This window comes from Amblyomma mixtum, chromosome 8, assembly GCF_055824585.1.
Source record: "Amblyomma mixtum isolate Tamu chromosome 8, ASM5582458v1, whole genome shotgun sequence".
Lineage (NCBI taxonomy): Eukaryota > Metazoa > Arthropoda > Arachnida > Ixodida > Ixodidae > Amblyomma > Amblyomma mixtum.
In genome coordinates, this window is record NC_143019.1 from 3751436 (window position 1) to 3771478 (window position 20043).

Consider the following 20043-nt stretch of genomic DNA (forward strand, 5'->3'; position numbering starts at 1 on the left):
TCAAAATAACAGCAAGATTTGTTTATTTTGAAAGTTTTATTTGGAAAAGTATCAACAGAACTGGACCATAAGCACCATAAAACTATGAAAAGCTTTCAAAATACAACTACGTGCTCTTCAAGTGACTAGCACAACCACATCAGTCAGAACAGCAAGAGCTGAAACATACAGGATGAATACATGCTTGAATATCTGTCGCCTGCAACTGCACTTTCAAAATGCAGTTAAGTAACATTGGCATCAAGAAGTGAATATAAAATTGGGCATTGAATAATTGGAATGTACACACTCCAGGTGCAGCAGGGGAGCACGTTTATACTCTGTCGGTCCTAACTGTTATCCAATTATAGCTATATAATGTGTCAATAAATAGCCAAAGTTGAAAACACATATTCTGGATAAAAAGGAAGTTTTGATGCACAAGAAAGAAATAAAGCTTTCATGTTATACACTGCGGAACTGAACGCAATCCTGCCAGCAGTGACCCAGAGAATGTGCACACACCAGCCATAAAACATGGAGCACCAAGTGTGGAAACAGATGGCTAAAGCCCAAGGCTTGCAACTAAATGGCAGCAAAAACAACCCAGGGGAGTGACGACAGCCTACATTCAGCACCAACAGAAGCAGAGCAGTATAGGTGCACTGGGTGATTAGGATTCAACTGCAAATACGTGTCTCTCACCACCTGCAGACTTCCAAATGTACACATTAAAAACCTGTCACATTAATGCCCCAAAGGTGCCCTAAATGTTGCAAAAGAAACCACATAACTAAAAAACATCAATATCACAGTATAGAAAAAGAGCAGCATTAACAAACTACTGAGGTTCCAAACATCAGCACCTGCAAGATTGCATGGCTTAAAAAGGAGTGAACGATAAAACATATCGGCATCCACGAATACAACACTGAAAACAGGAGCACATTAATAAATGTAACTACACACAATGGTAAACAAAATGTGCCTCCATGAACACCCCAGTGGCTTTAAAAGCCTTATTAATGCACAGCAGGAGAGAATGATACGGAAGCAAAGGGCTTGTTAAGATGTATACGAGACAAAAGAGGCTATCAGCAATAGAAAGGAAGGAAAGTGCAGAGGATTGCTGTTTCACACAAGGGCTGATTATACAAGGTATCTGACTGCATAAGCATTATTAACAGGAAATAATTTTCCACAAAGAATTAAGATACCACCTGGCGGTGGTGGAATCAAAACACATGATTGTGCTTGTTGCATAAGCAGTGCTGGGCCAACTGAAATGAGATGGTGGCTGCTTTGCGTTGTACCGTAAGTGGTTGAGCATCACACATAACAAGTTCAGGTCGTGGGTGTTGAACCCACCAAAACCACTTGGTTGTTCTTTCTACTTTGTGCAAAATCATCCCTATCTAAATAACCATGCAACTAACTCAAACTCATCAACATTTGCGTAAAATGCATTCCTCTATGCTTTCTTTGCTTAACTGGTTTGGTTGGTTTATTGGGGTTTAACGTCCCAAAGCGACTAAGGCTATGAGAGACGCCGTAGTGAAGGGCTCCGGAAATTTCGACCACCTGGGGTTCTTTAACGTGCACTGACATCGCATAGCACACGGGCCTTTGGAATTTACTCATTGCTTGATTTTAGTGAATTTTTATATACTAAGCAGTTTGTTTGAAACATTCAGCAAAAACATTTCACTTATGGCAAAAAAAATCTGACAGTTCTGTACACAAAGAGTGACAAAATTTTTGGGCCTCAGGCTGGAAAAGTCTGGGCCCCTTACCTTTATCCTGTGCCACTGCTGCTGGTCCTGGCACGGTCTTCATTCATTACGAACGCTCTCCCTGTCTTGCGCCCCCGTAAACCACCATGTGACCGGTTGGGGCTCCGAATGGGGCCAGTTTTGCTTCTTTAAAGCCGCTTCGTGCACAACCTGCAACGCATGCATATGCAAGTTCAATGGAAAATTGTGCTGACGCACATACATAAAGTACAATTATGTTCACAAGACTCTTGCATATTAGACTAGGCTGAGTAGTCTTTTGAAAAGAGGCAACTTTACGCCTGACGAAAAAGTTTCAGATAAAAAGGCGCACAAAAATGTGACAGCAATGACAAGACAAAGTGCAGAATAGAAGCGACATATGCATGAAGGTCTCAATTCATCTGATTATCTCCGAAGATGAGCACAGGTACAGCACTCATAAGCCTAAACATGCATTCTGCATAAGCGTACCTGCATAAAAACCGGATTCTGGAGAAAGCGGCAGGAGCCACCCATACAGCGTGTCGTCTAATATGCGAATAGATACGGCGCATGAATCACGGGTTCTCCGCATATGCGCGGCGAATATAATTTTTTTTCGTGCTATTTCGGTTTAGACAGCTGAAGTGTGCCTGTGATATCACTGTTCTTACTTTAAGTCGCATGAGGAGAAAACAAAACGAAAAACGCAGCGTCTTTCAAACTTTAAACCACTCCGACTCTTACAGCCTGCCCTAAAAGCCGCAACTGTAACTATTAAGAGATATTGTCATGAGACCTGGAACACAAACAGCTCGTTAGAACAAATTATTAAAGCGGAAGCCTTTAATGTCTCATCGTTGTAAGCAGGAGTTTTCTACAGGAATGTCACGCTTTTCAATTGGTCGAGACGGTCGTGACGACACAGTGAGCGAATTTCAACCGGGGCCAATTGTACTTTGGCTAATAACCATGTAACCAATTAAAGGGATCGTATAGTGATGCTCCAAGTAAGTGGTACTGAATTCTGTTAATTGCTTAATTACCCAATTAGCCCAATTAACCCTTCTAGTCAGGCAAGATAAATAAATAAAACCGAGTAGGAAATTGGTCGAGTTCGGGAATCTAACCCCCGTCTCCGGAGTGCGAGACCAGCATGCTAACCATTCCACCATGCCAGCTCGATGATTTCGAATGAACAAAGGCGCGTCTAGTGAATACAGTGTCTTCGTTCACTCCCACCTTCCTCCCTTCCCGTTACACGAGGTTTACGTGTCCACCCAGATATGCGAGACAAATACATTTCCTTTCCTCAAAAACCAATTTACCGACGAGCAAGGCCGAACGGCGAAGGCGTTCTATGGACTCCCTGGCAGCGTTGCAAGACGCTGTCGCGTTCCACTCTTAGAGGCGAAGCTTAACATTGTAACCACACATCAGTGACACTAGCAGCAACACCGCGATTAAGGTTTCCGCCTCTCCGCACTTTAGGCCAACAAAGCGCCCCACTGAATTTTTTTTCTCTAGTGCAGCCGAATGCCATGCGCACGTAGCCACTTATGCATGTGCATGCAAAGCCTCCACGCGGTATCACCTTACTCATGTCTTCCGAACTCTAACTACCAGGCGCTCCGGCCAACTCAAGCGTATAAGGAGCCCCAATATTAAGGCTGGTAGACCAAAAGTCGCACATGAGGAACAGGAGCTCGCCCTCAACCTGCCCAGCGTGACGCAACCTGCTGACATTGGGGCACCCGGCTCAGAGGCGGGTCCCTTCCTAGTAAGCATAAATTCTAATCATAATCATGGCGGACATTCATAAACCGCGATGGTACTCACGCAGCAATTCGGCCCCTGTCCAAATTTTACAGTGGAACTGCAGAGGTTTCAAGGCCCGTACTAAGCGGGCCGACCTACGGCTTTTCCTAACAACGTTCCCCAGTCCTCCTGCTGTAGTGGCCCTCCAAGAGCCGGGGGACGCAGCCACCCTCACAAATTACTCAGTGTATCAGCAGGATGCGCAGAGCTGCCTCTGCGTACATAAAAATTATACGGCCTCCCCGGTGGACCTGGATTACAAGGCGATTTTCTCGTATGCGATGGTGACGATCCTTCCGCTACGCAAACAGGACCCCCCACTACACGTACTCAACGTTTACAGCTCTCCCAAACTTCCAAACGTCACATTTGCAGACTTATTTAGTCGGGCGTTAAAGGTGGCGAACAGGGATCCCCTCATAATCGTTGGGGACTTTAATGCCCCCAGCCCCTTATGGGAATACATACGTGAAGAAAAACGAGGACGCAAGCTGGCGGAACTTGCGTCAACGTTGGGCCTTACTCTTCACACGGACCCTGCACAACCCACTCGCACTGGGAACTCCGTGGCACGCGACACGTGCCCAGATCTCACCTTTGCCAAACATATTAGATATGCAGAATGGCACAACACCGAGGAAACCCTGGGTAGCAACCACTGCATTCTTGCGACCACAATCCGCACCAAACCCTTTATAACACCTCACACTAAAGCAACCCTTCCTGACTGGACCAAATTCAGATCCAACTACACTAACCCTACCCCTATAGCGGAACAAGGTTACACTACCTGGTCACAACACCTCATCTGCCAACTCAAAGATACCGAACAGCACGTTCAGCTCTCAGAGGTGAACCCGGCGGTGGACAACCACCTGCTTCACCTCTAAGAGGCCCGGCACAGCCTGGTCCGCCGATGGCGCCGGCAGAAGCACAATCGGCAACTCAAAATCCGCATCGCGGAACTCACCCAACAAGCGGCAGAGAATGCGGCCCAACTCGCCGACTCGAACTGGGTAGACCGATGCAACACCGCTGCTCGGCAAATGTCGAACCGGAGTACGTGGCGCCTTTTCCGCGCCCTCATTGATCCGACCCAAACCCGCACCGAAACAAAAAAACATCTTCAACGAGCAATTCACACCTTCAACGGAGACACAGCCAAATTGGCTGACGCGCTCCGAGACAAATATCTGTACACAGACCAGGATTCGCGTGGTCTGGCATATTCGTATGCAGGGAGAGAGTGCCAGAACCCTGGAGACGCGCCCTCCGGGTCCGACCCCTTCCCCGCAACATGTCCAGAGAAGACCATAGCGGTCGTCGCCAGGCGCGCGCGGAAGCGTTGGCGCGCTACTATGGTAACCAAGAACATGTGTATTACGCCAGTTCTGTGGGGAGGTGTCTGACACCTTCCACATGGTTTGGGCGTGTCAATCTAACCCATCTATCCCCCCCAACCCCAACCCCACCAGAGAGGACTGGAAGGCGGCCCTGCTCGGCTGTCAAGACCTAAAGAGCCAAAAGGCCTTGGTTCAACGGACGCGGGCGGCGTTGCTTGCCAATGGGGCCCCGGAATAGGGGCTCCACCTAGTACTGTGAGGGGAAAGGGCCAATAGGGTCATACCCCAATAACCTTTCTGTACAAAATTTAATTGCCCATAAATGTTTTTCACCACCACCACCACCACCTCAAAGCGGCCCTGGCCAAAATGAGACGAGGGACAACGCCGGGCAGGGACAAGGTAACTGTGAAACTTCTCGCTAACCTACCCGAACCGGCCTATGAGCGGCTGCTCGAATACTTCAATGCCATCTGGACGGGAGGTACGTCTCTACCAGTGGATTGGAAGACGGCTCTCGTCACATTCATACCCAAACCAGGCAAACCTCTCAACACTGACAACCTCCGGCCCATATCTCTCACTTCTTGTGTGGGGAAGTTGATGGAGACCATGGTCCGTGACAGACTATCCACCTACCTAGAAACGCACAACGCCTTTGCAGAGACCATGTACGGGTTCCGCCCACACCGGTCCGCACAAGATGTGCTGCTGCAACTTCATAGAGAGATTCTTGATCCCGTCGAGCACCCTAGCGATGACAAGGTGGTCCTCGCATTGGACTTGCGGGGTGCTTTCGACAATGTGACGCATGATATCATCCTCTCCAACCTGTCCCAAGTGAACGGTGGGTACAACACTTTCCAATACATTAAGCAATTCCTCACAGATCGGCAATCATATATCCGACTCCAAGACAGTGAACATGGCCCGTACCAACTTGGTACGCGAGGGACTCCACAGGGAGCAGTCCTCTCGCCTCTTCTCTTCAATCTGGTCATGATGAAGCTCCCTACCCAGCTGGGTGAGGTGCCGGGTGTGCAGCATGCCCTGTACGCGGACATCACCCTCTGGGCAACACACGGTTCGGTTGGAGAAATCGAGGCCAACCTGCAGCAAGCGGCGGCTATTGTGGACGATTATGCACACCGCTGCGGCCTTGAGTGCTCCCTGAGCAAATCGGAATTCGTGCACATACGTCCCAATCCACGGTGCACAACCAAAATTGCCCTCTCCCTGCTTTTTGGCCCCATACCTGAACACGATGAAATCAGAGTATTGGGAGTCTACATACAAAAGAACCGCAAGATTGATACTACGCTGAAGAAACTCCGCAAGGTGGGGGATAAGGTGGGCCGTATGGTCCGCCGGGTATCAAACAAACGAGGGGGGTTGCGATGCAAAAACGCCCTGCGGCTGGCCAAAGCATTCGTAACCAGTCGAATCCTGTATTCGGCGCCGTACCTCCACCTGCGCAAATGCGATAAGAACGATCTCGAAGTGATTCTCCGAAAAATCTATAAGAGAGCTCTCGACCTCCCAATTGCAACTTCCAACCAACGTCTCCTCGGCCTGGGGATGACGAACACCTTTGGGGAGCTGCGCGAGGCTCATCTCAGCAATCAATACTTGCTGTTAAGCAAAACACGTTCGGGTAGCCGCTGCTGACCCGCCTCCACATCAATTACACAACACAAGAGGAGAAGCGGGTATCCATGACCGAGGCCTGGCGCTTCGCACTAAAGGTTCGCCCCCTTCCCAATAACATGACAAAAGATGCCCATGATGGCCGCCGCCTCGCGCGAGCGGAGGCCATTTCCAAGCAGTATGGTGCTCGACCAGGGGTATTTTACACGGAGGCGGCCGGTCCACACCATGGGGGTTGGTACACGGCTGCCGTACACGGCTGCCGTTATAGTATAAATAAATGTTTTACACCACCACCACCATGACAAAAAGTCAACAGAATCAAGATTTGGTGCCTAATTTAATACATCCTCAAAAAAGTGGGTTCTCAATGCACGTCGCAACATGAGACAACCTGCCATTTGTGACGGCGGCACTCATGCACTGACAAAACAGTGCGCACACATCAAACCTCAATGCGCACTGCGTGCACATTGAGGTTTGATAAAAGTGAACGCATCGTTGCCATGAAGTGACTACAGCGTGAGCTTGAAACACGTTCTATCTAATGCTTGCAAACTTAATTGGCAACAAGCGTCGATAAGCCATGGAAAGATTCGCAGTAGTACGTTAACATACGACTTCATTAATAACGTCCGCGGAAGCCATATACTGTTGAGCACAAACGGTAGTTCCTGCAACAACGTGTTAGAATAATCATCACTTACCTGAAGAAGTGGGACACCGGAATGGTATCGCTGGCTTGCGAGTTCAAGCAAGCCTGCAAAACTTCCTCCACTTCCGCGCCACGCCGGTGCAATTCCAACGAGGCTGCGCCCGCGCACAGCGAACAACGGCCGCCAAGAACAGAGAGACTTCTGAAGCGCTCATGCAACGGTTCATCGCTGCCACCGCCGCAACGCGGCGCCACCATCGGAAAAAGAACAGCACGGAGATAAAAAAATGGCAGTGGCTTAGCTGTGGTTAAGCCTGGATATACGAGCGGAAAGGTTTAATTACGCTTGGTTTGGCTTCATGGCAGTCGCAGTTTCCGCACAATGCACTGGGAGCACCACGATAACGGTGGAGGCGTTCGGCCGTCCACACACTGTCTTTACGGAGGCGGAGGGGGGACGCGCGTGTAGTGAATACGGTGCTGTCTTAGAAGATTGCTTTAGAGACATGTACAGTGGTGTCCATTCCTTTCGGGTGTACACCGGGCGGGTATGCACCGCCCGTCTCCTTGTCTTAAGGGAAGGGAAGGGAAAACTTATTTACACTAATGGTTTTTCCTACGGTTTGGGGGCATCTTCAGAGACGTCTTGGTTCTACCCCCAGGAGCCTTCTCTGTCGAAGTCGTCCGCCTCTAATCAGTGGTCGGTTGCCCTCAGTCCAGGGCTCCGCTGGCCACTGCCGCCCGTTGAGCTCGCTGTATCAGATCTTGTTGGTCTTCACAGCGGTCACTGGACAGCAGAGTCTCCCACTGCTCCGCACTCGGGTTTTGTATTTTGGGGACCACGTCTATGTTTTGGCAGGCCCATGTGATGTGGTATAGAGTAGGTTTTTCGTCGCACCAGGGACATTTGTCCGTGTATATCGTAGGGTGCATTTTGTTTAGTATATGTAGGTTTGGGAAAGAGCCTGTTTGTAATTTGACAGCTTCCTCTCTGCTCAGAGATTTGTGCGGTGGGGGATATCGCATTCTTCTGCCTCTATAGTTTTGTAGTATGGTGCTGGCGCGAGTTCCGCGGTCTCGTCGGATGCTCGGAAAGTAATGTATCCTCGAGCTATCCTGTCGGCCTCTTGGTTCCCTGCCACCCCCGTGTGCCCCGGTACCCACACAATTTTGTGTGGGATCTTGTCGTTTTGTTCTTCCTGGTTTTTAATTCTGTCGCTCGCTGCGAGGAGTATACGGAGCGCGTGACGACCTATCCTGCCATTCATGTAATTTCGGCACGCTGTTTGAGAGTCCGTGAGTATTGTTAGTGACCATCCAGTTCAATAGCCCTCCGCCACCGCTAGAGCAACGGCTACTTCCTCGGACTCTGCAGCTGTGGTGGTGGAGGTGAAAAACTTTAATCAAAGAGAGCTTGAGGGTAAAAAAAAAAACCCTGCTGCATGGTCGGTATCCTTAGTCCGGGACACCGCATGACGAGGCCCCGTCTCGCGCCCGCTTGACGAGAGCCCTTTGGGACTCCAGTGTGGAGCAGTTGAGGAGGGCAGTCTCCCATGCCTCTCGGGTGGGGGTGGGGGAGGGGGGAAGGTGAGGATTCTGAGTACATGCCCACACCATGTGAAAGATATCGCAGATCTCTCCACAGTGCGGGCAGCGCCCATCTGTGTTCGGATCGAAGTGTTTTGCTATTGCAGGACAGAGAAGGGTTCCTGTCTGCAGGCGCCGCAGAGTTCGCTCCTCCGCCTTACTCGGCCCCTTAGCGGGTGCCGGGTAGAGACGGTGGCTGTCGCAATAATAAATTAGGATTTCTCGGAACCGCAGAAGCGGTTTATGAGCTTCTGAGCCATGAGAGCTAGGATGAGGAGCCCGGTGTGTGAGCGCTCGGGCGGCCGCATCAGCGGCCTCATTGCCTCGTAGACCCTGGTGGCCAGGAGCCCAGATCACTTTTGTGCGAGTTGGATCGGCGAGAGCGCGTCTTAGAATTTGCGAGGCAAGAGGTGATATTTCGCCTGCAAGGTAATGTTCACAGGCCCGGCGAGAGTCTGTGATTACCGTTTTCGATTTTGGATCGGCGGCAGCGAGAGCTATTGCGACTTCCTCCGCTCGTGTTGAATTGCAGCTGTGCAGCCTCGGAGAGACGCGCTGGTCATTTCGCGTAAAGACGAATCGACCACCGCCGCTACAGCGATTTTGGTATCTCCTCCTCTCCAAGACGCGTCTGCATACACGGTCGTGGTTTGATGAGCGTATATTTTCTCGATGAATTCGGCCCTCGCTTCTCTTCTGCCTCGATGGAGGTTGGGATCCATGTTTTTTGGTATTGGCGCTACCTTGGGGGTCTTGCGAAGCTCGTCGGGGATCGTTGCCGTCCTCGACATTTTTCGCATCTGCTCGCGGTATCCAAGCCTCTGCAGGAGCGCTCTTCCAGTCGTTGTTTGCAACAGCCCGAGTTTTTGCGACTCAAGCTGCGCCTCTCGTAGCTCCTCAAAGGTGTTATGTAATCCCAGGGCCATGAGTTTTTCTGTAGACGTGTTGCGTGGTAGTCGGAGCGCTGTCTTATGCACTTTGCATAGCAGGGCATCCGCTTGTTGCATTTCGTTTTTGTTGAGGCACCGGTAGGGTAGGCTGTACGTGATTCGACTAACTACTAGGCTTCTGACTAGTTTTAGTGTGTCCTCTTCACGCATGCCATGTCGCCTGTTGGTGATGCGGGTGATCATGAGTGCAACTTGTAGCGTTGTTGCTTTCAGTAGGGAAAAGTGTGAGTATTGCGCTGGTTGGATTGAACCCACATGCCCAAAATTCTTATTGTTGTATTTTCGGGTATGGGCGTCCCTTCTAGGTAGACGTTAAAATGCAGAAGGTTCCCTCTAGATGAAACCCGTTCAGAAGTAAATGCAAATAGCATGATAGCTTACTATTAGTGATTTCTGTTTCCGATAAATTGCAGATAGGCCAGCGCGGGCAGAAAACCGAGATTTCCTAACCCCAGTAGACTGGAATCATTGCTGGTGTCCCCGGCGTCCAGCGGGGACCTTCGGGGCCTACCTACTCTCCCTTTCCGCGGGAGCTCTAGCAGAGAGAAGAAAGCGCAGCACCGGTTTCACCAGTTCTGAAGACGGCAGCGCGGCTGTGTCCTGACCAAGCGGACGGCGGTCACTGCACTTTTGAAGCGAAAAGCTTCACTAGGCTAGTCAACACCACGCTTCGCGTGAGCCGGGGGCAGGATCTGCCACTTCTGTGCATGCGCGAAGCCCAGCGACATCACGCGCAGCGCAGGTTGCCGCCAACTCTGTAAAAGAAAGAATAAAAATAAGCACACAAACTACAATAAAAAACGAAATGCAAGAAATAAAACAACAGAAATAAAAATAAAATAAAAGACAAACAGTGCGCCAGGAAACACTCATATCTCGGTGGACACCTGGTAACAGATGGAAAATGAAAAGAAAACTTGTCTTACAACCAACTTTCTTTTCATTTTACATCTCTCACGGCGCGGTTCAGGTGTCCACCGAGATATGAGTGTTTCCTGGCGCACTGTTAGTCATTTATTTTATTTTTATTTCTGTTGTTTTATTTCTTGCATTTCGTTTTTTATTGTAGTTTGTGTGCTTATTTTTATTCTTTTTTTTACAGAGTTGGCGGCAACCTGCGCTGCGCGTGATGTCGCTGGGCTTCGCGCATGCACAGAAGTGGCAGATCTGGCCCCCGGCTCACGCGAAGCGTGGTGTTGACTAGCCTAGTGAAGCTTTTCGCTTCAAAAGTGCAGTGACCGCCGTCCGCTTGCTCAGGACACAGCCGCGCTGCCGTCTTCAGAACTGGTGAAACCGGTGCTGCGCTTTCTTCTCTCTGCTAGAGCTCCCGCGGAAAGGGAGCACAAAGAGTAGGTAGGCCCCGAAGGTCCCCGCTGGACGCCGGGGACACCAGCAATGATTCCAGTCTACTGGGGTTAGGAAATCTCGGTTTTCTGCCCGCGCTGGCCTATCTGCAATTTATCGGAAACAGAAATCACTAATAGTAAGCTATCATGCTATTTGCATTTACTTCTGAATGGGTTTCATCTAGAGGGAACTTTCTGCATTACGACGACGTATGCAGGTTCCCGCTGAAGATCTCGGATCTTTTAAACTGCCATAAAGTCATTAAAAAAATCTCTGCCTCTCCCGCAACCGAGAGTAGAGTAAGCATGAAATGTTTACGGGCCTAATGTCATCTCGGTGGACACCCGAACCACACCGTACAGGAAGGGAGGAACGCCACCACCCGTTCAGCGCGATGCCTTGCAATTTGAACGCAAGGTTTTTTGAGGAAAGGAAATGCCGCAGTAATTCTCTGCCATCTCGGTGGACACCCGAACCGCACCGTAATGGAAGGGAGGAACGCCACCACCCGTTCGGCGCGATGCCTTGCCCTTTGAACGCAGCGCTTCTTCCCCGGGCCCCTGTGCGACTGCGCGGCTTTGCTTCGATGCGCGAAGCCCCTAAGAGATCACGTATGACAACGAAGTGTACCGTGGCATTTGTGTGCTTTTTGCACGCGTTATTAGAAATCGGAAATTATAATTCCGTGCATTATCAAACGCACAGCGACTGATATCTTGATAAACATTGAGAAGGCACTGGCAGCCGTTATTTTTTGTAACTCCTTTGGAGACCAACCGGCGCTTGCATGCCGGTCGCGTAGGAGGGCTTAGAGAGTCTCGTTAAATCTCGTTAAGTCTCGTATGGTGCCCGGATGTTCTCGTTTCAGAGCCCGGATGACTGGGATTCAGTGCCCGGATGAGTGGATTTCAGTGCCCGGATGACTGAAATTCAGTGCCCGGATGACTGGAATTCAGTGCCCGGATGAGTGGATTTCAGTGCTCGGATGAGTGGATTTCAGTGCCCGGATGATGGATCTCGGTCTCGGCGTGACGTCACCACACTGCCGACCAACGACAAGCGCCGGTTGCAAGCTGTTCGAAATATGGGAGCACTCGGCCAGGCACGCAAGCCCAACGAACAGCCGTCCTCCCGGGCCGCTCAGCAGTGGCCCTCTCGGCGTCTGGATGGCCTAAATGACCGGTCCGGGGTCGGTGACCAAGTTGGTGCCAACGCGCCTGGTTCCTCACGGCGCCTCGTGCATATGCCAAGCTGGGCGAGCCGATTGAATCGGCATCCCGTCATAAGCCGAGCACAGAGCGATGGTCGGCAGTTGGCCAGTTTTGCTTGGGTTTTCTCTAAGGATATAAAGAGACTATGCAAAGAATTAAAAGTCGCTTGTAAATGTTTTCAATGTTTACAAAGTATGAGTCTTCAGAACTGAGTCGACAAATTATTATTAATTTTTAAAAAACGTGTTTTTTTTAAATCCACAGACCGATTGGTGTGCTCGTAGTGATCAATTTTGAAACTGAAATCGTGAAAATTGACGTCACTAGTCCCGTAGTCTCGGCAGGCCACCACATGCTGTCATTCGCTGGCCACGGCAGCCACGACGTCACGGGCACACTTTCGGTAGCCATGAAAATCGTCTGCACGTGCCGCCCCGCCACCCCCTCGGGCAAGCGCGGGCCAGGGCATTGCCTTCGCGGATATGGTTTCAATTTACCTCTGCAACCTTTTTCTGTCGGGAGTTCCGGAGCCACTCACCACGTATGTTGTGAAAGCAGGTGGGTGGGTGGGTGGGTGGATGGATGGATGGATGGATGGATGGATGGATGGATGGATGGATGGATGGATGGATGGATGGATGGATGGACGGACGGACGGACGGACGGACGGACGGACGGACGGACGGATGGGACGGATGGGTAGGAGCGATTTTTTCAACTGTGTTGTCAATTTATACTGCATATGCAGCGTTTCTAGTGGGAAGAGCGCTGCGCGCCGTTTCCAAGCTAGCCAAGCGGCCGCCGTTACCCGACGAGCCGAGTTCGGAGCCCGTCTCTCGCTCCTGGTATGACGTCACGCCGTAACGTCACTAGCGCCTCTAGCGGGAGGAGCGCGGCGCGACGTGCCAAGCGGCTGCCGTTACCCGACGAGCCGAGTTGGTAGCCCGTCTCTCGCCACTGTATGACGTCACGCTGTGAAGTCACTAGGCATGGTATGACGTCAGGGGTCATTCTAAAAATCAAACATGCCAAGTGGTCGCCGCTACGGGAAAGGCCGTTCTTAGGAGTAGTATAGACGATATGCGAAATTGCTTGGCGGTCTGGCAACACCGCGCCCACAACTTCCAGTTTCCATCTTGGTTCGGTCGAGCCATATTAACTCTATGGGTCGAGCTCGTCGAGCTGGTGCATCGTTTGCTATGCGTACTTTCTTCTTGCGAGTGCAATTTCAACAGGCAAGCTTCAGCTGCTGTGTTTTGTTTCACTGCTGATCTTTGACCAAATGTAGGTGCTTCCAATAAGCGCCAGCTTACTCCTACCGCGTCCTCAGCTTCGCTTGAAGTCTGGCGCTTGTGGGAATCTGGCTTTCCGCCGTCGCCTTTGCGCGGCTGTGCCGGCCTACCGCGTCGTTTCTCCTCTTTCCCTTGCTCCCGCCTCAGGCGGTGGAGAGGCGGCTGGGTGACTAATCACTGTCATTTAGCCACAGCTCCGCCCCGGCTCCCCAAGTGCCTTTGCCATTGGCGCCTTTTGGCGGGAATTCGGGACCCCGCTTTGGGCGGCCGCGCGCAGCGCGACCGTCCGAGCGGGGCCCAGAGAGAGAGAGATCCCTCCGAGACAGCGTAAGGTGCGTACGTTACTGTTTGTCCGTGCCGGCCTTTGCCGCTCGGACCAGTGCATATACTCGAGCTCGCCCGCACGTGTCCTCTGACCTGCAGCGGCTCGAGCCTGTCCAGCGGGGTCCAGCGACCTCCGACAGGCGTACCTTGTGTTGATTGCCCACTCTCTCTCGCAACCGGCCCAACGGTCGACACGAGAGAGAGATCACAGCACTGCCGCGGGGACATTCTCCTGCAGCGGCGTGTTAGCGGCGCGCATTGCTCTAGTCGCTTCGTGCGCGCAGCGGAGCCTTGCTCCTCGAGCGCCCCCGGGACGGGGTGACTATTGAGTGTTTGTGTACCTGCTGAAGGACGACGTGAATAAACGTCTCCTTTGTGAACTTGGAGGCCTATTTCTTTGCGGCGAATCGCTCTCCTCCCAGCGGAGGTTGAGTGCACCGCATCGGTGTCCCAGTGTGTGTGTGGTGACGGCTGATCGGGGCCCTTGGCTCGCGCGAAGCTCGAACCCGCGGTGGGTGGTGGCCTGTGTCCACTTAGAAACCCACAACTGGCGCCCAACGTGCTAAGTCATTGGCGCTTACGCCTTTGATGACATATTAGCCGAGCAGGTAGCCTTGCCGATCACGCTTGCGCACCATGTCTACCCCCAGCGGGGCACTCGGCAGCTACATGTCGGCTCCCTACGGAGTTGTAGCGTCGTTTGATCCGCTGGCTGCTGTTCCTTCGAATAGCCAGACACCTTGGTTGGCCGCGGCCCCCATTGGGGTTTACGGCGACACAACCCAAAATGTCGACCACGCGGCTCCCATCGGAGCTGTATCGGAAGCACCCTGCGGTGCATCCGCTGGTCACATGCCTCAGCTGTGCATGCTTTCCGCCCAGTGCGAAAGCAGTTCGTGTCACGCTGCCGCAACCGGCAGTTTCGAACAGCAGCAGCCGTGCCCCGCGAGCAGTCAATTCTGCTCTGGGAACGGCGAGGCGCTGGCCCGGTTCCCTGCGGAAACCGCGCCGCTCATCGAACTAGGAGCCTTGCCTCCCTCGTTCGTGCAGCCCGCCCAAGCCTCCACTGAGGCCGGAGCGCAGGCGCTGCTAGCCAGTGCTGCCCAGATGATCCAGTCGCTGTCAGGGGCTGTTGGGACGCTTTTGGCCACGCCGAAGTTGTCTCACCCCGCGGTCAAGTTGCCCATGCCAACATACCGCGGGTATGATGACCTACTCAGTGCCCGGGATTTCCTTGAGTCCCTCACCCATTATCAGAGAACTATGGGTCTCACTGAGCAGGTGGTGCTTGCACACATCATCCCCGCAGCGCTGACTGACACGGCAGCTCGGTGGCATCGGCTTTCCGGCCACCGGGCAGCGACTCTCGAGGAGTTCCGTGCAGCATTCCTGCGCGAATTCCTGCCCGCTGACTACGAGCGTAGGATGCGGCGAGAGCTGGAGCTCCGTACTCAGGCTCCGGATGAGTCGCTGCAAGAGTATGTTCGTGCGATGGAAGACCTTTTCTCAATCGCCGAGCCCAGAGCCTCGAACGAGGAGCGTGTCGAAAGGACGATCAGGCAGGCACATCCGACCTTTTCGGCTTACCTGCGCGGCGGCCGATTCCGAGATTTGGAGGAGCTGGCCGCCGAGGCAAAGCGCATTCAAGGCGACATTCTCGCCGCGCGCGCCTATCGTCCGCCACCGCCGGCAAGCGAGGCCCTTGAGCCACGTTGTGCATGGAGAGGGGCCTTGCCCTTACCCAACCGGCGACCACCCGCACAACCTGCCTTTGCAGCTGTTAGCGGGCAAAACGAGGCATGGGAGTTGAGCGACAGAGCTCTCGATCCCTACTCGTACAGGAGACGAGCAGCCTGCGCTGCACCGTTTTCTGAAGCGCGTGCTGAGGGGCGCCAAGCGCTCCAACGCACAGCGGAGGGGGAAACCCGACGCGGCCGACCCTTTGGTCGTGCAGCGGGCGGACCCAGGCAGGGAGAGGCGCCATTGTCCCGCGACCAAGCTCGCGGCGGTGTGCGCTGCTTCCGCTGCCAAGAGAGGGGCCACTTAGCAAGAGAATGCACCGTAGCCAGGCCTCCTGCGAGGCATGGAAACGGCGGCGGGGGTCGGTCGTAAAGGGACCACCGGCCCAATCTCTGCTAATTCCCTCTGCGTACAGAGCAAGCTGCCTTGCTAATGCGCACGCGCCGTTTATTCCGGTCACCATTGCTGGCCGCGAATTTTCGGCGTTACTGGATACGGGAGCCAGCGCTTCCTTGTTCGGTGAAGAGGTGTTGTCCCACTTGCAAAAGCACTCTGTGCGCTTGCGGGACTGCCGTACGGCATTCAACCTTGCGAAAGGCGTAGCCCATTCGGCTGGCGCCGCGAGGCTGACTGTCAGGTGGGGAGAGCGGACGAGACGCACGCGTTTCATCCATCTCCCAGGGCTCAGTGTGCCCATGATTCTCGGACGGGACTTTCTCCTGAAAACCGGGATCGTGGTGGACATTGCGAATGGCGGCTATCGCGACGGACCATTTTCCCAGCTTAAGCCGTTCATTAGCCCACCGGCGTCAGTATCTGCCTGCGCAGTGAAGGCGTTCGGAGAGTGCCACGCTCAGCGGACAGGGCCACGCCCTTGTGTCGAGCGTTCCGTCGTTCAGCCTCCCCATTGGGACCGAGCGGCGCGGCACGACCAGGCACCACATCCGCTGGCCGCCAGTGCGGTAACATTGGATGACACACAGAAGGCTCGTTTGACAGCGCTATTGCGTCAGTACGATGAGCTCTTCACGGATCAACCTGGCTGTACCACTTTAGTGAGCCACAAGATCCACACTGGAGACGCGCTTCCTTTGAAGTGCAACCCTAGACCCGTCAGCCTTGCGAAAAGGCAGGTGATTGATGGGTTGCTGGATGAGATGCTGTCGGCGGACATTATCCGCCGCTCGTCCAGCGCCTGGGCGTCTCCGGTGGTGTTGGTGCCTAAGAAAGATGGCAGCCACCGTTTATGTGTGGATTATCGCCGTCTGAATGCGCTGACTCGCAAGGATGCCTATCCGCTCCCGACGATCAGCTCAATCGTAGGAAACCTGGGCAGCGCGCGGTACTTTTCCACACTAGATGCCTCCAAAGGTTACCTACAGGTCCAGATGGCTGACACTGACCGGTCCAAGACCGCGTTCACGTGCCACAGAGGGCTGTTTGAGTTCACTCGTATGCCCTTTGGTCTCTGCAATGGTCCTGCGACTTTTCAGAGGCTCATGGACCGCGTCCTGGGGGAAGCGAAATGGTCCCACGCCATGTGCTACCTGGACGATATCGTGATTTATTCACGAACCTTCGATGAGCACTTAGGCCACATTGCCGACGTGCTCGAGAGGGTACGGGCTGCTGGGATGACTTTGAATCCTGCGAAAGCCCAAATAGCGCGGACCCGGGTTCAGTTACTAGGGTTCACGCTGGGCGAGGGCTCCATTGAGCCCGATGCGGAGAAACTTCGAGCCATACTCGAATTTCCCGCGCCCAAGGACGTACGCGGCCTGCGCCGTTTTCTGGGAATGGCCAATTTTTATCGGTCGTTCATCCCGTCCTGTGCCCGCGTGCAGACACCCTTGACCAAGCTCTTGGGAAAGACTGCAGCGTGGCGATGGGGGCCCGAGCAAGAGCGATCCTTTCGCCTCCTGTCTAGTGCCATTGCCGAGACAGCGCAGCTCAGGCTACCCGACCTGACCAGACAGTTCGTAGTCCAGACTGACGCGAGCGATCTGGGTTTAGGAGCAGTTCTCCTACAGGAATTCGATGGCGTGTTGCAACCGCTGGCCTTTGCCAGCCGCTCCTTGCTGCCCTCGGAGAGGAATTATTCCGTGACCGAGAAGGAGTGCCTCGCCATCGTGTTTGCACTGCGCAAATTTGACGTCTACCTTGATGGAACGCAATTCGTGGTGCAGACAGACCACAGTGCGCTCAGTTGGCTGATGCGGCTCCGCGAGCCTGCGGGTCGGCTGGCGCGCTGGGCTCTCCTGATACAGCATTACGACTTTGCGGTGCAGTATCGAAAGGGGAGCACAAACGTGGTAGCTGACGCGCTATCCCGTGCCCCACTCGCCAGCGGCGCTTTGACGCCTGTAGGCGGAGGGGGCGAAACAGCGGACGAGCCGCCGGGCGGCAAGGAGGGGGAGCCCGGAAACGGGTTAACCCATTCCGCTAACCAGGCAAGCAGCGCTTCGCAAAGAGGACGAGAGGCGAAGCTCTTCGTGAGCGCCTCGGAGTTGCCGACGCGAACGGAAATTTTGGCTGCAAACCTGAGTGGGGACGAGACCACGCTCCCCTCTGGGATGACTGGAATCGTTTTCAGCCATAAAGAGCTACTGAAAGCCCAGCAAAATGACCCCTTTTGTCGCGTAATGAGCGACGGTCTCAGGGAGACGGAGCGCCGTGACGCTACTGGTATTGTAGCGGGCGCAGGGGGGCAGGAGCCAGCGTGTGTCGCGGCGAACCCCGGGGATTCATATTTGCTGGACAATGACGGGCTCGTGCTGAAGTACATAGCCACCGATGACGAGTCCATCGACCCGTTCAAGGTGGTTATCCCCAAAAGTCTGAGAGGCGCACTTTTGCGATTCTCTCATGACGAACCACTGGCCGGTCATCTGAGTGGCTCCAAAGTTTTTGCAAAACTGAGTCAATCGGTGACGTGGCCCGGCATGAAGCGTGACATTTTCCGCTATTGCCGTTCCTGCCATGTCTGTCAAGCGGTGAAGTCACGGGGCGGCAAGCCGCCTGGAATGATGAAACCAATTGACAGTGTGCGTCCGTGGCAGATGGCCACCTGCGATTTGATGGGGCCTTTCCCCAGGAGCAAGCAGGGGTTCATTTACCTGATGGTAGTCGCTGACCACTTTTCCAAATGGGTTGAGTTGTACCCCCTTCGGAAAGTGTCAGCACGAGCGGTGCTGGATAAACTCCAGGATGTGTTCTGTCGGTTCGGCTTTCCGGAAAGACTGATCACGGACAATGCGTCCTATTTCACCGCTCGGGTGTTCGGTAACACGTGCCGTTCCCTCGGAATCGAGCACTACACCACTTCACCCTACCACCCCCAGTCCAATTTGACCGAGCGAATCAACCGAACGCTCAAGCCAATGCTTGCGGCCTTTGCCGAGTGTCAAAAGGATTGGGCAGACCATTTGAGCGAGTTTGCGTTCGCCATCCGAACAGCTGAGAATCGCTCAACTGGTTTCTCTCCCGCCTTCCTCAATTTCGGGAGGGAGCTGGCGAATCCGATGTCAAATGTCGTGCAGAGCCAGCTCGGGGATGAGCAGACGCGGGCAGACTGCTCTGCTTATGCGTCGACGCTTCGGGACCGGCTTGATCGGGCTCTCAACAGAGCAAGGCAGAGTTTGGCGGCAGCCAGAGCCCAACAGAAGGCTCAATATGACCGCAAGCACCGCCGCCTGACTTTTCAGGTGGGTGATCTTGTCCTGAAGCGCAACCACGTTCTTAGCGATGCCAGCAAGGGGTTCTCAGCCTCGCTCGCTCCTAAGTGGCTTGGTCCGTACCGAGTGGTCAGAGTCTGGTCGCCACTCGCGTACCTGCTGGAGGATCCCCTTACGGGGAAAACCAGCCGTGCCCACATCGCAGACCTGAAGGCCTACGCGTCACGGTCTGACGAGCTTGCGCCGGTACCCATTGGTATCAAAGGCAAGCGCAAAGGCACAACTGGTGCTGCGGAACGCAAGCGTACGGAGCACCGGTACACTCTGAGGCGACGGTCACCGGTGTGATTAATGCCGGACGGCGGACTTTTCCGCAACCGAAGGCACGCAGCCTCAGCTAGCTGGCGAGCTTTCTCGTCAGGCCCTACCTAGGCGAAGCACGGTGTGTTATTTTTTTTTTGTTTTTGCAGCATGCTCAGTTCCAGCCTTGTGTGTTTATCTATTTATTTATTTGTTTTGTTTGAGTCAGTTTCTAGCCACTTTCGTTTCCCCGCTTGTACGTCTGTTTTCGTTCTAACGTACCGAGATGTACATAGGCAAACTTCAGCCCGCTCGTTCTTGCTCTTATCTTCTAGAAGCAATAGATTGGGTGTCGTTTGTACAGCGAGCCTTTTCTCATTTCCGGCCCGACTGTGGGTGGTTGGCTCGTTAAGGAGCCGTGT

The 20043-nt window shown here is 53.4% G+C and overlaps 1 protein-coding gene across 1 annotated transcript in view; it reads right to left on the minus strand.

Annotated features, from left to right (window-relative positions):
- The window catches only part of LOC149331173 (uncharacterized), a 298912-nt gene that overhangs the window by 34792 nt on the left and 244077 nt on the right, over positions 1 to 20043 (minus strand). The gene's annotated exons all lie outside the window — the stretch shown is intronic.